The sequence below is a fragment of the Protopterus annectens genome, chromosome 9.part0 (genome assembly GCF_019279795.1).
Source record: "Protopterus annectens isolate FY-2018-M chromosome 9.part0, PAN1.0, whole genome shotgun sequence".
Lineage (NCBI taxonomy): Eukaryota > Metazoa > Chordata > Ceratodontiformes > Protopteridae > Protopterus > Protopterus annectens.
The window spans coordinates 609,659,196-609,675,501 of record NC_056743.1 but is presented as its reverse complement, the minus strand read 5'-3'; the positions used below and the strand labels follow the sequence as shown (position 1 = coordinate 609,675,501).

General features: G+C 38.3%; 1 long non-coding RNA gene across 2 annotated transcripts in view; it reads right to left on the bottom strand.

Annotated features, from left to right (window-relative positions):
* The window catches only part of LOC122811367, a 344,127-nt gene that overhangs the window by 246,643 nt on the left and 81,178 nt on the right, over nt 1–16,306 (bottom strand). The window contains exon 1 of one of the 2 annotated variants that reach the window (XR_006366245.1): nt 13,392–13,542. The exons of the other annotated variant lie outside the window; for it this stretch is intronic. This is a non-coding gene — a long non-coding RNA (uncharacterized LOC122811367). Of the gene's footprint in view, nt 1–13,391; nt 13,543–16,306 lie in introns of those variants that run through there. 2 annotated transcript variants of the gene reach the window in all.

The following is a 16,306-nucleotide window of genomic DNA, read 5'->3' as shown; positions in this document are numbered from 1 at the left end:
AACAATTTTTTTTTCTTTAGTAGAACAACATTCTGAGTATTGCTCTTGCAGGAATCAATGAAAAGCATTTTTTTCTGTCACAGAACAGAACTATATCGATGGGCAGATTTTAAAAGCTAAATTAACAGCAACCTATTTGCTGCTAATGCCAGTGAATCAGAGAAATGCAACTGATTTGCTGTATTATTATGAAGGAAATACATGAAGTTTACTTTTTTATAATATGTAGAAAGAGAAAGAGTACATATGACCTTTACAATAAATGGATAAAGCACTTGTATCCGAACAACTGTAATTTGCCAGAAAAAACAAATGAGATAATAATACATGAAAGCCTCATGTTATCATAAATATATTTACAGACACGCACACACATATACATATTGGATGCATTTATATAAGATGAAGAGTGAGGCACTAGGTTAATCACTGATGCCAGTTCCTCACGTAGCATGCTGCAACATTACTGTATTTTCAGAAATAACCTCACTACCTTCTCAATAGACAGAGCTATTCTAACTTTATGAAGCAAACTCAGCAAATTAAAGATGCAACACCAGACAAATCATAGTTCCAACTGTGAAAACTATTTAAGATCTTGTTCTAGGTAAGAGGTACTTCAGAGCACTCTGCTGAAAAGTACGGCACATCTAGAAAATATTTTAGATTCCTAGATATTGTAAGGTTATTGAGTTGTATGACTTTACGTCTTGCCAGTATTATCCATTAGATCATACATAATTTTTCCAAAATAGCTATTCCAGTCAGTCCCAGAGTAAATCTGTGAATCCCATTCAGTCATCTATGTTACTATTAGAGGAGGATAGCAACTCGCACTGTTTAACATGCAGGGGAAGTTTATTCCAGAGGTTTGAGAGGTGCTGCATTATTTAATTTGTCCCTCCACCATGTTTTATTTATCCTTTGGTGAAGATTTTGATCCCCAGTTCTAGAACTGAGGAAAACATCAGATTTGCAAAGATACAAGCGGACTAGGACAGTTGAGTTTCTAATGGCAACTTAAGCATGACTGAGATGTCCCTCAAAAGTCTATAAAACACTGAGCAAAGGAATAGAGCTTCCAGCCTCTCTTCATAGCTCATGGACATTAGGTTTGCAACCTCTTTTTTCTTCCTCCTCTTCCCCACAACTGACCATCAGCTGACACCTATTTCTGCCCTCTTTCAAAGGGTCTACTGAACCAGCTTTTGCCATCCCAGACTCAACCTGACCATTGTTGAGGGCCAGTAAGCAGACCCAGAACCACTGAAGAAGCATCACGTTGATGGAAAGGAGTATATCCTAACCCATTCCAGCACCTTAGAATTCTTGCATGCTCTGCTTTAGGTGCTGCTTGTATGCTTCCATGCATACTTATCTGCTAACTAAGCAGTACACCCTCTTTGCAGCTTGAGGTTCATCAGGCTAGTTAACTCTGCAATATATTATAGTGAACTTAGGCTGATTTCACCCACAAGCTGGGCAAGATGACCCCAGCCACTCACTTCCACCATCCCCTCACTGTGGACTCTCTAGTTCTCACACTCCTTGTTGTCTGGACTACACTAAAGGCTTTATCTCTCTCTCTCTCTCCACACAATGGGGCCGTTTAGAACCATATCTTTCTAATTAGAAGCATGTGCGGGTATTTCTAATTGTTTGACATATTTAGTGAGATACATCCTGTATTCAATAATTGGTCTAATTGGTGCTGACTATATGGGAGTGATTATATCTTTAGACCCTGAAAATATTCCTTTCATAATTAGATATGATAAATTAAATGACTACCTGACAACTATCAACCCAAGTTCCTAGGTCCTTGACTACATTTTCATTTTGCAGTGGTGCATTGTCAGTACATAATATGCTGTGGGGAGTGGTTGTCCTCCAAAAGTGATGATAATAATCTTTTGATAGCATTCTATGGATGTCAGAGGGTAAGTCTAGTTTGCAGTTATCTGAAAACTTTGCTAACCAAAGGTCTTGACTTTCTCCTTACAGATCCGAGAAGTAAAGGCCAAAAATTATTTAAAATACTGATTAAACGGTCTTATATGTAGTTTGTATAACACTTTAAAGTGGTTCTACTATGAAATGCCAACTTCCTGAAAGTTGATGTTCTGAAATTCAGAAGGGTGAAAAACTCCTTCATTCTTCTTTTTTGCATGGGGTAAGCCCCCTGCCCCTGCACCCTCCAAACCTATATATACAAACTCCTCAGTCACACCAACTTGAAGAAGGGAGAAATCTCCCTAAACAAGTGTATCATTGCAGTGCACAAGAAGAAGTATCATGGAAAATTATTTCCTATGGGAACAAGCACTTGGCATTATGTCATTCATCTTTGTTTTCTGTAGTTTACTGATGCTCAAGCAATTTCACCTTGAGCATGTGTATGGAAACCATTTAAAGTGGTCAGTAAATTCACAGATGTTTGCTATTATTGCAGCCATGAATGAAATTAAAATACTTATTCAGAATTTTTTGAGTTGCTGTTAATAAGTGTGACATACAAATACAGCCAGAGTCTGGTTATAGTATACATATTCAATGTATTTAATTTTAAACCTAAAGCATTTGTTTATAGCAGCTTTTCTTTTAAGGAAATAGGGATATAGCATATAACAATTAATATACCGTCTATATAGCTTTGAGAAGAGAATTAACATCAGCAGATGTGTCATGTGATCACTTCATATTCCAACTCATTCTAAGTAAAGTTTCTGATAAGGTTCATAGGTAGTTATTAGGCTTGCATGTCTAGTGGACCACTGAGGAGCCTAGGCACTTCCTCAGAAGCACTATCTGGTTAAATTATTTGCTTAAGATCACACAATGTGCAAATGAGGGCTGAGGGAATAAAACTCTGTACCAGAGGAAATACAGCTCACAGCCTCGACCATGAAGTTCTGAGGATGAGCCTCATGCACAGCAGACACTACATTTAGCCATTATTGACAATGTGAGTATAGAAAATGAATACATATATAATAGGTCTTCTTCTGTTAACAGACTTCTGTATCAAGCTATCCTATGACACAGGACAAATATGATGGTCAAGGATGTACGTGCCACACTATACTCCTTCCTGCACAGCCATGTTAGTCATGGCACTACTATGTCTGAACTTTCACATAGCAGTTATATCATCTTAGTTGGCTTTTAACTTCATTATAGCCCATACTCAGTCACAATCTCACCAAACAACGATAACTTTAGTTACATTTCTCTTCTATATTCCTCAGGAATACCTAACCACAGCTCTGTGGTATAGAAGGATAAAACCCTGACCAAGCTACATGTGACCCATGTTCCTGTTGTAGCTCAAGTATGTGTGCTAAGGAGGAGCCACCAAGGGGGATGGGGTACTCCTAATATAGTAATGGTAATCACCTCCATGACCAGCAAGCTGACCTGCTATCTATCACCCAACTCTTATCAGGGAACTGAAAGGTCACTGAAATTCCAGGGTCCACATGAATGGACCAAAGCATTATTGCCCATCTCAGGAATGCATGGCTGCCATGTCTCCAGAATGAATGGGCAATTAGGTGTCAATAGCGCAGCCATCAGGCAAGATCATGGGCTAGGTGCAACAAGAAACAAAAAGAATAGCTTGTTGTACCTAAATGATATATCTTCATGGTCCCAACTCTATGAAATCCAGAAAATGGCTTTAATTTGTCCCACCACCATATCTCTCTATTCTAAGTCAACATTTATTTTCAATCATTCTCATCCACATTCTCAGCAATTTAGAAATCAGATGTTACCCTCTCTTGAAAAACCCTGCCAAGTCATCTAATGCCCCGGTCATACATATTAGTATTATTTTCATTTTGACTGCATCTACAACGTATTCTGTTTCTAAGATGCACCTAATGTATTTTAAACAGATATTTCCTACCTAAACTGCCCTCATCAATCTACTCCGGTAACTTAGTCACCTTCATGTATAAACTCAGTCTTTCTACATTTTAACAAGGATAAGTTAATCAGAGAGCAATTTGGTACTGAATTATGTAAATTTAAGGCTCAACTTATTCACTCAGAATATATTTAACAAACCCAGTCAAACTATCAAGTTCATTGACATCTACTCTCTAGAAAAATTTGCACTAGCTGATACACTGGATTCCAGATGGGACGGTATATTATGGCCGAGCAATGACCCCATTTTGCACGGCAACCATCAATGCAGCAAGTGAATTTAACACTGTAGAATGCAAACATAACTTTTTAACATTAAACCTTATATCAAGTGTACAGAAAGTATACACCCAGTAAGATATCGTTCAATATAGCAGGCAGAACGCAAAGGGTCTGCGCTATATAAGTTGTATACATCACTACCACTTCATATCAGTTTTCATCAGTATGAAGGTAAACTGATTCAGATTTGTTAGCTTACATGGTTTATATGTCCTACCTGATGCACCAAACATCACATCTGAAGATACCCTCTCCTTACTCCCAAAAACATTTTAAAGGAGAAAAGAAATCACAAGATTAAGCTCCTTGAGCTTCCAATATTGACAAAAAGTCCTATGACTTTACTCTACCTTATGCAGCCTTCTTCTATTAACCTTTGCTTAGCCTTCAGTGAAAGGAAATGCCCGATACTGAGAGAACTCCTTCATCTGCAGAAGACTGATAATAGTATAAATACTAGATCAAAAGCCTCCAAGGTTTATTGCAACATAAATAGGACCAGCTGGAGGGATATACATCTGACCCAACGTACCTCCCACCTATAGAAGATTTTATTTGGCTGTCAAGCAAAGCAATACTTTATCTACCTTCTTGACAATCAGATGAGTTGCATATTCATCAATGGGGGGTACGTAGTATGTCTCTCCTTGATTGGGACACCACATTTATTTATATGTTCATTGTGTCACGCAGGCTAGGATTCATATCTAGATCACTTGTCAAGTAATAACCTTATGACCACATGATGTTTTAGATGATGTTAGTAGTTATTACAATTTTTCTGCAGACATGTATTCTAGTGTAGCTGTATATTTATGCACAGCTCATCAGTATCATCACTAGTAGTGGCAAGTAGTTATGTTTCACTCAGCTGTCATATCCATCTCTAGCTATTTAGTGATGGTTATAATCATTGTCACAAACCCATCAGCCATAATCACAATGCCACCCTATCATAAATATCATGTGACATTGTGAGAATAAAGGAGCATCTTAGAAATACTAGATAGGAATTAATAAAAAATTAATCTGACAGTTTTTATATCCTCATTAAGTCATTTAAATATTGGACCACTCTCAATTACCTAGAACTTGTTTCTGGTCATTTATTTACTACTGTAAGGGAGGTTGGCAGTTGGCATAATGGTTGAAGTATTTACCTCACGGACACAAAGTATGGAGTTTGATTCTCACTCCTGAAAGGAAAACTGGCTAGGCTTAAAATGGCCCACAAGGGCAGCTAGCCTAGTACTTACCTATGGACTTCCTTCTTAGAAGTATGTAATATTGTGACAGCAGTCAAATGTAAGTAAATATGTATGTATGCATGAAGTAAATAAACAGAATTATACTGGGTAGCACCTAAATTTAAATTTTGCATGATTCAGCAGGAATCATGCCTGGAAATGGTTGCACAAACTACTCAACATACATTCATATCATGAAGAACTACACAAGGTAAAATGGAAGACACTTGGCATTGTGCACAACAAACTTGATGAGGTCCTGAACATAATTCACTGCTTGTCTTTTTGTTACGTTTGAATGTTCAGAAGCTGGACTTTGCTGAATAAAAGGCACTATAGGGACAACCTTGGCCAATATGTAGAATCTGTTTAATGAAATATGTTTGCCATCCTTTGTGAATAGAATTGGGTTTGTCAGACATTTTGTCTCAAACTTTCACATCCTGGATCCTCCTCAATAGCTACTGAGTCAATTATTAAAGCCAATTTTCTTTTGTTTATATCAAGACAGCATTCTAACTGAGGATGGGATTCCAGTCAGTGCCAGAGTCTTATCTGCATTTGGCACATACATAACAAGCAACAATACATATCTGCATGTCCTTATTCATTGACTGCCACAGGTCATTCACATCTACATAGACCAACACAATGTCACAAATCTTTCTGTTCTGTTTGAGGGACTGTAGAGCCTGTATAACATGGGTTCTGTCAATAGAATGGCAACTGTTCATAGATTCATAAGTATATACTAGGCTAGCAACTACACAGATGTTTTAAGCCTGGTTATGCATCACTAACTAGTTTGGATCTCCTGCAGTTTTCAGAATCCATAGACAGACAACTCTTGTGCAGAGAAATAACCGCTGCAATTCTCCATTCACATGGTAAGATGCTTGTCTGGAGACTACAGTTAAATAGCAACTCCACTGGAGCTTATAGGTTGTGTTTCATACTATTTAGGAGGCATCCAGAATATTATTAGGGCCTATCATTGCAATATTCATGCAGTTATGGGGTATATGTAGGCTGGGGCTTTGTGGTCAAGCATTTACAGGCTGACTCTGTCCATTAAGGACACAGACGCTAGACCATGGGTAAATTTCTGATTCCCCATACAATGGACCAAATTACAATTCAATAGAGTTAAGGAAGAAATCTGCTGCACATGGATGGGAAGTCTGCTCCAGAGAAGTGGAATTCTTTGAGACACACAACTGTCTCACCAACTTGACAAGCAAAGTTGAAGTCCATAGATTTGTTTTGTGGATATGCAGAAGGTCCATCAGAGCAGGATCCAAGGATGCCTTGTATCCCAGGCATATACCACCTGTCAACAGTCTGTAAGAGACTGAGTATAGGTATAGGACTTTGAGGCAATCTATGTAGGACATGTGTTTTTGCATCCCATATCCCTTTTTTGAGGAATTTCTGTGTATATTTCAGTTATTGCATGTGGCTGGTCAGGACCATACTGAAGGTGGAATTGTACACAATGATCAGTTTGATGAGGGCCCAATACAGTGGAATGATGATTTCCTTGGTCCTAGATGTCATACCATAGCTTATAAGTTGCACAATATAGACTGATTTCTTTGCTACTACAGACACATGATGGTTGAAGGCTAGGTCACTATCTATATGCCGCAAAAAATCCTGGAGTACTGGATCCACTCTTAGGGATGTGTTGTCAATGAGGATTGATCCAGGGAGAGCTGACTTCCCAATGGATACTATTATGGATTTTCTGGCATTGAGTTTTAAACTGTGGCTCTGAAACCAGTTGTTTGTCTGAGTCATCCCTTCTTGGAGGATATTAGTCTAATGACTTGGGGTTCTATGACTGCACCTAGTTTGCAATCATCTGCAATCTTGATCATCCAGATGCCCTTGATGGTAGCCTTAACTTCAAAGATGTAGATGCCAAAAAGGAATAGATACAGTACACCACACAGCCCTGAGGGATTCTGCTAGTGACCAGCCTCCCCTATACTTTCTATCTGAGAGTCACTCGGCTATCCAGCAGGTGAAAAGGGAGGTTTATTACTAATTCCTTGAGTTTGTCAACAAAGCACAAGTGGAGCATTGTAACAAATGCCTTGCCCAGGTCAAGGATGGCAGTATGCACAATTCTGCTCTTGTGAGCAGACATGATATGCCTTTTTTGAAACAAAACTGGGTTGGATCAAGTGTCTGCAGATTTCATATGTCATTGGTAATCATTTCCATGATAATTATTTCTGTGGCTTTGCATATGACACTAGTCAGGCTTATGGGTCTGCAATTTCCAGAGTCTATAGATGGCCCAATCTTGTGCAGAGGAATAACCACTGCAGTTCTCTCTTCACAAGCAGGAAGGTTGTCTGGAGGCTACAGTTACATAGTGACTCTATTGGTCCTGATGGGTTGTGCTTCATACTATTTAGGAGGCATCCGAAGATATTACTGGGGCCAATCATTGCAATATTCTTGGCATTGGACAGTGCATCCCTAGTGATACCTTTGAGGTTATATTCTATGGCATTTCCTGAGGGGTAGCTGGGAGGGAGAGAGAGGTAAAACTGGTGTTGAATTTGTCAACTAGCAGATTTACTACATTTTTTGGCTCAGTGTAGGTGGCTCCATTTACAATTATTTCTTCACATTGTTGTGTACTGCCTATGAGGTTGCTTATGGTTGTCTGTGACTTGGGAGACTATTTTCACTGATTTGTCCTCTGGTTTTCTTGTTTAGATTAATGAGAGATTTTTACCCTGCTGGAAGTTGGTCTTCCTAATTTTTGCCATGACTTTCTTGCTTTTGTTTTAGAACCTACTGACACTGGGATTCTACCAGGACGGTTTGTTTTTAGTGTTTGTTATCCTGACTTTTCACAGTCTAGTGAGTACAGAGTCAGTGGGCCTAATGATGAAGTCACTAATTACTAAGAAATTTCTTGTGGATCTGCAGACTTAGTGGTGAAGGAAGGTTTGCAGTCTGCAATCACATGAGTTGTGTCAAGTTCCACTCGAGTAACCCGCACGCGCGGCCTCAACCTGGTCTGTGACATCAACAAGACTTGTTGGGGGGACAGATTTGTGTCATCTATGGAATAGACTACCTCAACTCATCAAGCAGAGTACCTCATTACCCCTTTTTAAGTGCAACCTGGATAACTGGATGGGAAACAGAAAATATATCCCTGGGATTCCACCCATGTCCTTACTGGACAGGGGCATTGGGTGCTGATTTGTCTAAACATGGGCTAAACTCTTGGCTAGGCTTATAAGGGCCTCTGGGACAAAAGCCTAGTAACCTCCTATGATCCTATGCAACACGATTTAAAAGCTACACTTAAAACCTTGGCTCCTATCTAAACTTACAAATCCCAAAAGCACTGTGCACGTGTGATAAGAATGATTTATCGAGTTTGCTTTGGACATTGTATAGATGATGTGAGTTATAAACAAACGGTAATGAGAGACAGATCTTTCTGAGAATGAAAGACTGATCAGGTTTCAATAAGATTTAATCTCTATAAAAGTTCCATGAACTACTATTCATCTTTGCTAAGTAAAGAAAGAGAAGCATTCATGGTATCTGCTTATAAAGGGTCTATGTTAAATCATCGCTTAAAAAAGCGAACGATGATTTATCAAACCCATGTAAGTGAAAGCTTACAATCTTGAACCCTTAGAACAGCAATTTTTTTTTTCCAAGGGAAACAATTGCTGTTCCACAAAAAAAAAAAAAAAAAAAAATGTAAAGCATTACATAAAGTGAGGGGCTGTGCCCCCCACACCCCACCTACTTAAATATACCAACTCCAAGATCGCACTAGTCATGAAAACAGCAAAGTAATGGAAGCAGCCAAGTGATTTCTTTCCCAGGGAAAGAATTTGCTTGTATGCCGTTTCGGTATTTTTGCCTTTTCGTGCTTTCAAGTTCGATCAAGATGCATTCAAAAGAATGCGTCTTTGATCATTTAATAGGAGCCTTTTATAAAGACAGAGACTCTAGTTTTATATATATATATATATGGCTTCCCTTAACTCGATCGAACATCACTTTGGTTGCTGAGAGATACGGGTGGAGCATAATATCAAATGGGCAAAACAGTCAAACTGTTAAATAAAAATTGCAGCAACCACAAAAAATATATATATCAAAAACAGAACATGCAGCCACCATGGCTGTATAATAACACTTTCATCAAAGATATCAGAATAAAAAAAATACGAAGAAAGTAATAGGTTCACAAACTGCTTCATCAGACCTAATCATAGCAATCTGAGTCCATTTAAACTTCTAAAGTCCAATGAAAGCTACTCTAACAATGATGTAACTAGCTGCCTAATAATAGCTCATTCATTAAACAGTTATATAATGCACATAAAAGTACTTCAAATATTAAGCCTAAAATCATCATTACACAAAAATACACTCACAATCATGTTCAACAAACCTTGGCCGCATATGATGATAATGTTAATATAAATTCAAGCAAAAAACAAAGTGAGTTGTTCAAACACACTTACCAAATAACAATGAAATAATACAATATGTATAAAAACAATATGTATAAAAATCTATACTATTTAAATAGAAAGTAATTATCAAAATATATATAGTATATGAAGTGAACTTCAAATACATTTCCGTATGAATACTTATGTCATGCTTATGTCAATGGGGGAGTAGTCATGCATTTAAGGCCGGTTTTAAAGATACATATCCATTAATACTACGGAATTTATCTGCTCATAATTCTAAAATCCATCCTTGTTCCATAACTTCTGTCTAATTCCTGAGGTCAACCCCTCTAATATCTGTATACATAACCTCTAAAACAAAAAACCTAAACCTATGATTATCACCAAAATCATAAATGTGTTGAGCCAATGCATTGTTAAGCTTATTATTCTTAATATCATTCTTGTGTTCAAGAATTCTCTTTTTTAAACTCCTATTAGTTTTGCCTATATAAAAGGCACTACAACAGATGCAATATGCATAACAAATCAAATTCTTACTAGTACAGTCTGCAAAAAATGCAAATTCTACCAAATAATTTAAAGTAGGATAAATAAAACAATACCAGAATATATATATATATATATATATATATATATATATATATATATATATATATATATATATATATATATATATATATATATATATATACACATACACATATATATATATGTGTGTGTGTGTGTATGTGCGCATATGTATATATATGTGTGTGTGTGTGTGTGTGTGTGTGTGTGTGTGTGCGTGTGTGTATATCATAACATGAACATCTTAGGTTGTCAAATCCAAAATCATCGACACCTAAGCTAAAAACAGCGAACAGCCAAATCATCAAATTCTTTCCTAGGGAAAGAATTCACTTGGCCATCAGCAAAAAAAACAAACACACACATCCAAACATAGTGGTGGGCTTCACCCCCCCTAACTAAATATACCAACTCTGAGACTGCTTTACATTGGGGAAAGGGCAAATTCCCGAGAACGGCCAGTCGAATTCTTTCCCGAGGAAAGAATTCGATGATGTGGCCATTCGCTATTTTAAGCGTTCGAAGCTTAGGTGTCAATGAATACATATTCGACAACCTAAGCTGTCAACAAATCAATAAGGAATTTATATATATATATATATATATATATATATATATATATATATATGTTTCCTATTGATTTGTTTTATATATATATATATATATATATATATATATATATATATATATATATATATATAAATCTATCTGCGGTGGTGGTGTTGCGGTAACGTTGTCACCTCACAGTAAGACGTTGTCCTGCTCGATTCTCAGTTAAAGCGTCTTCTGTGTGGAGACATGCGTGAATGGGCATACCTTCATTGAAGGTTGTGCGTCAGGGCTGGCAACTCGGTACGTAAAAATCTACTGCCAATCATTAGCGGACTGGAGTGGTGACCCCTAACCGGGAAAAGCCGAAAGATACAACAACATATATCTATCTATATATATATATATGCTTTCCACCTCCCACATGGAAATGTAATCCTACATTGTAAAGATAATACATTTTTATTATTCTGTTTCCTAAAACATAACTGTCTCTTCGATAAACAGTTATTTCTGAAGGAAAATTTTGATACACCACTTAAAATTTCTTTCAACTCACCACTAGCAAGTAAAATACCCCAATTTTTCTTAATGATGTCACATATAAGTATGACTTCACTTGAATAAGTAAGTGAAAACTTAACTTCCCTCCTAGCTGACAGTAAACAAACTCTATCCTGCTCTATTGAGGAGGCTTCAGAAAAATAGGTTCTGGATTTACTAGTTCTCCCTAACCAAACTCCGGCTATACACATATCAGTTTCATATGCTTTATATCCCCTATTCAGACAGTCAACCTTCAAATCATTATATAGCCTCATGACCGTAAGAAACTGACCCCTAAGTACATTTTTGGAAACATGTCTGGGGTGCATACTCATTTTATATAAAAGTGAATCATTCTTATACAATTCAGTTTAAAACAGCCCACCATGTCTCTATTAATTCTAATATCAAGGAAATCTATTGAAACAGGAGAACTTTTAAAACTAAATTTCAAAAATGAGGTTGTTGTATGTAAAAAAATCAACAAACTCAAAAAGCAATTCTTGGGTACCATCCGACAACAAAAATATCATCAACAAAATACTTACAATAACCAGTGTGTACAAAATACATTGTCCTTCAAAATGTGATTCAACTCCCATTGTGCTAGCACAAGGCTGGCATAGCTGTTGGCACAAGCTGTGCGCAGAGCCATGCCAATCCTCTGCAAATAAAAATCATTGCCAAATACAAAAACATTGTTCTCTAATATCAATTCAAGGAGGGCACAAATAATCTATATCTTAACACTTGTAAGAATGTTATGATAATTCAAAAACAGCCTAATATTTTCTATTCCCACTGTATTCGGGATAACTGTAAAAAGTGATGCTACATCTAAAGTTACAAAACACAAACTCTTATTCCTATCAAATATACAAGTCTTGTTGTAAAGATCATTGAGAAAATCCTTAGTGTCTTTTAACACAGTCACTACTCCATCAAGTATGGGACGTAATGTTTTCCCCAAATAAATGGAGAGTGGTTCTGTGGCCCAACTTCTACTGGATAATATAGGGCACATAGGTGGATTGATAGAATCTTTATGCACCTTGGACGTCCATAAAGGACAGATGTCACTGGATGCTCAGCCATAAAGTAATTAATACAGGTCATCTGTTATCATTCCTGTCATTGTTTGTGTCTTTCGGCTTTTTCCCAGTTAGGGGTCGCCACAGCGGAACTCCGGTCCACTAATGATTGGCAGTAGAGTTTTACTTGCTGGCTTGCCGGGCCTAACGCACAACCTTCAATGAAGGAATGCCCATTCACGTGTGTTGCCACACAGAAGACGCTCTGAGGATCGAACGGGCAACATCTAACTGTGAGGCGATCAAATAAAAAGAAAACTATTTTCTCAACAAAACCAGTCACCTGGCATTTAAAAATCAAAAGATATGGAGCATCATCTTCTTAAAACTCTCACATATAGTGAATATAAAAATGCCTGTCCATAACAACAATACCTCCAACCTTATCAGCAGGGTGCATCCCTAAAGAAGACATGTCTTTCAACTCTTGCAAAGCAGCCCGTTCACCTGAAGTTAACTTGTGAAATGATGCTTTATGTCCCTCAGTAACAGCTTGCTGTAACTCTTCTTCACAAATAGCCATAAAAGTTCCTAAAAATGGATATTAGGAATAAAAAGACTCAGCTTCTTCAACATATTAAGATCAGTTGCTTGCTCAGGAAACATAAGAGACAATGAAACATTCCTAGAAAACCTTTTACGATCTGTCAATACATCTACTGATTTAGACCTTTTAGCATGAATAAAAGATAGTCCCTTACTCAAAAGGGATCTCATTTCTGGTAGTAAATCGAAGAAATATTACACACTAGATCGTTCAAGTCTTGCTGCAAGTGGTTAGTCTCATTTGTCTCTTCGTTGACCGCTGTTGATGCCAAGTCCATCCCCTTCTCACCCGACTCCTGGATCTTCCCTGTTTAACGAATGAGATATTATTAGGCAGCTACTTACTTCACTCTTACACTATCTTTCATTGAACTTTAGAAGTTTAAATGGACTCAGATTGCTTTGATTAGGTCTGATGAAGTGGTTTGTGTACAGTGAAAGTGCTTATCTGTTACTTTTTTTACATTTGTTTTATTCTGATATATATAAAATAAAAGGCATTAGGTAGCTGCTTACCTGTGAACAAACCAAACATTTTTAAAGGATATTGAGGTGTTCCAGATATACTGTCAATTTAAATTGTGTATTGCATTACCTGCACCCTTCCCCCACAATTAATAAATGACAAAGTCACAGATGATTAGGACTTTTACTGGCACAGCTGAAATGCAGTTTTAAATGAGGAATTGTTTTAAATAATGGATTGATAATAGGTAATGTGAAGGAATGTTTGCTTGTGTATTTTGTATAATGGCACATCCATAGACGTTCATTACTAATTTTGTCAATACGGCATGATATTTCTCTTACATCATCATCATCATCATCATCTTCTTTCGGCTGTTCCCCTTAGGGGTCGCCACAGCAGATCACCTGTTTTCATTTCTTCCTGTCCTCTGCATCTTGCTCTGTCACACCAACCACCTGCATGTCCTCTCTCACCACATCCATAAACCTTATCTTAGGCCTTCCTCTTTTCCTGTTAACGGGTAGCTTCATCCTTAGCATCTTTTTCCCAATATACTCAGCATCCCTCCTCAGCACATATCCAAACCAACGTAATCGTGCCTCTCTGGCTTTGTCTCCAAACCTTCCAACCTGGGCTGACCCTCTAATATACTTATTCCTAATCCTGTTCACCCTCGTCACACGCAGTGCAAATCTTAGCATCTTTAATTCTGCCACATCCAGCTCAAACTCCTGCCTTTTTGTCAATGCCACTGTCTCCAACCCATATAACATAGCTGGTCTCACTACCCTCTTGTAGACCTTCCCTTTCACTCTTACAGGTACTCGTCTGTCACAAATCACTCCTGACACTCTTCTCCACCCACTCCATCCTGCCTGTACTCTCTTCTTCAACTCTCTTCCACACTCACCGTTACTCTGAACTATTGACCCCAAGTATTTAAACTCATCCACCTTTGCCACCTCTACTCCTTGCATCCTCACCATTCCTCTATCCTCTCTCTCATTCACACACACATATATTCTGTCTTAGTCCTGCTGACCTTCATTCCTCTTCTCTCTAGAGCATATCTCCATCTCTCCAGGGTCTCCTCCACCTGTTCCCTAGTCTCACTACAGATCACAATGTCATCTGCAAACATCACAGTCCACGGGGACTCCTGTCTGATCTCGTCTGTCAACCTGTCCATCACCATTGCAAATAAGAAAGGGCTCAGAGCTGATCCTTGATGTAACCCCACCTCCACCTTAAACGCATCTGTCACTCCCACCGCAGACCTCACCGCTGTCACAATACCCTCGTACATATCCTGTACCACTCTTACATAGTTTTCTGACACTCCTGACTTCCTCATACAATACCACAACTCCTCTCTAGGCACCCTGTCATATACTTTCTCTAAGTCTACAAAAACACAATGCAACTCTTCCAACATTCTCTGTACTTCTCCATCAACACTCTCAGAGCAAAGATTGCATCTGTAGTGCTCTTTCCTTGCATGAAACCATACTGCTGATCACTAATCATCACGTCCCTTCTTAACCTTACTTACACTACTCTTTCCCATAACTTCATGCTGTGACTGATCAATTTTATCCCTCTGTAGTTACTACAGCTCTGCACATCACCCTTATTCTTAAAAATCGGTAACAAAACACTTTTTCTCCATTCCTCAGGCATCCTCTCACTTTCCAAGATTTTGTTAAACAATCTGGTTAAAAACTCCACTGCCATTTCACCTAAACACCTCCATGCTTCCGCAGGTATGTCATCTGGGCCAACAGCCTTTCCATTCTTCATTCACTTCATAGCTATCCTTACTTCCTCCTTGCTCATCCATTGTACTTCATGATTTACTATCCCTACATCATCCAACCTTCTCTCCCTCTCATTCTCTTCATTCATCAACCCCTCAAAGTACTCTTTCCATCTCCTCAACACACTCTCCTCGCTTGTGAGTATGTTTCCCTCATTATCCTTTATCACCTTTACCTGCTGCACATCTTTCCTAGTTCGGTCCCTCTGTCTAGTCAATTGGTACAGGTCCTTTTCTCCCTCCTTAGTCTCCAACCTTTCATACGACTCTTCATATGCCTTATCCTTAGCCTTCGCCACCTCTCTCTTTGCCATGCACCTCATCTCCTTATACTCCTGTCTACTTTCTTCAGCTCTCTGACAATCCCACTTTTTCTTTGCCAACCTCTTTGTATACTCTCCTGTACTTACTCATTCCACCACCATGTCTCCTTGTTGTCCTTCCTCTGTCCAGATGTGATACCAAGCACCTTTCCAGCCGTCTCCCTTACTAGCTCTTCTGTAGTTACCCAGCTATTTGGTAACTCTTCACTGCCAACCAATGCCTGCCTTAACTCATTCCTGAACTCCACCTCACAATTACCCTTTTTCAGTTTCCACCACTTGATCCTTGGTGCTACCCTCACACTCCTCCTCCTCTTCTTGATAACCAACGTCATCCTACAAACCACTATCCTATGCTGCCTAACGACACTTTCTCCGGTCACCACTTTACAGTCTCCAATCTCCTTCACACTGGCCCTCCTACATAAGATATAATCCACCTGTGTGCATCTTCCTCCACTC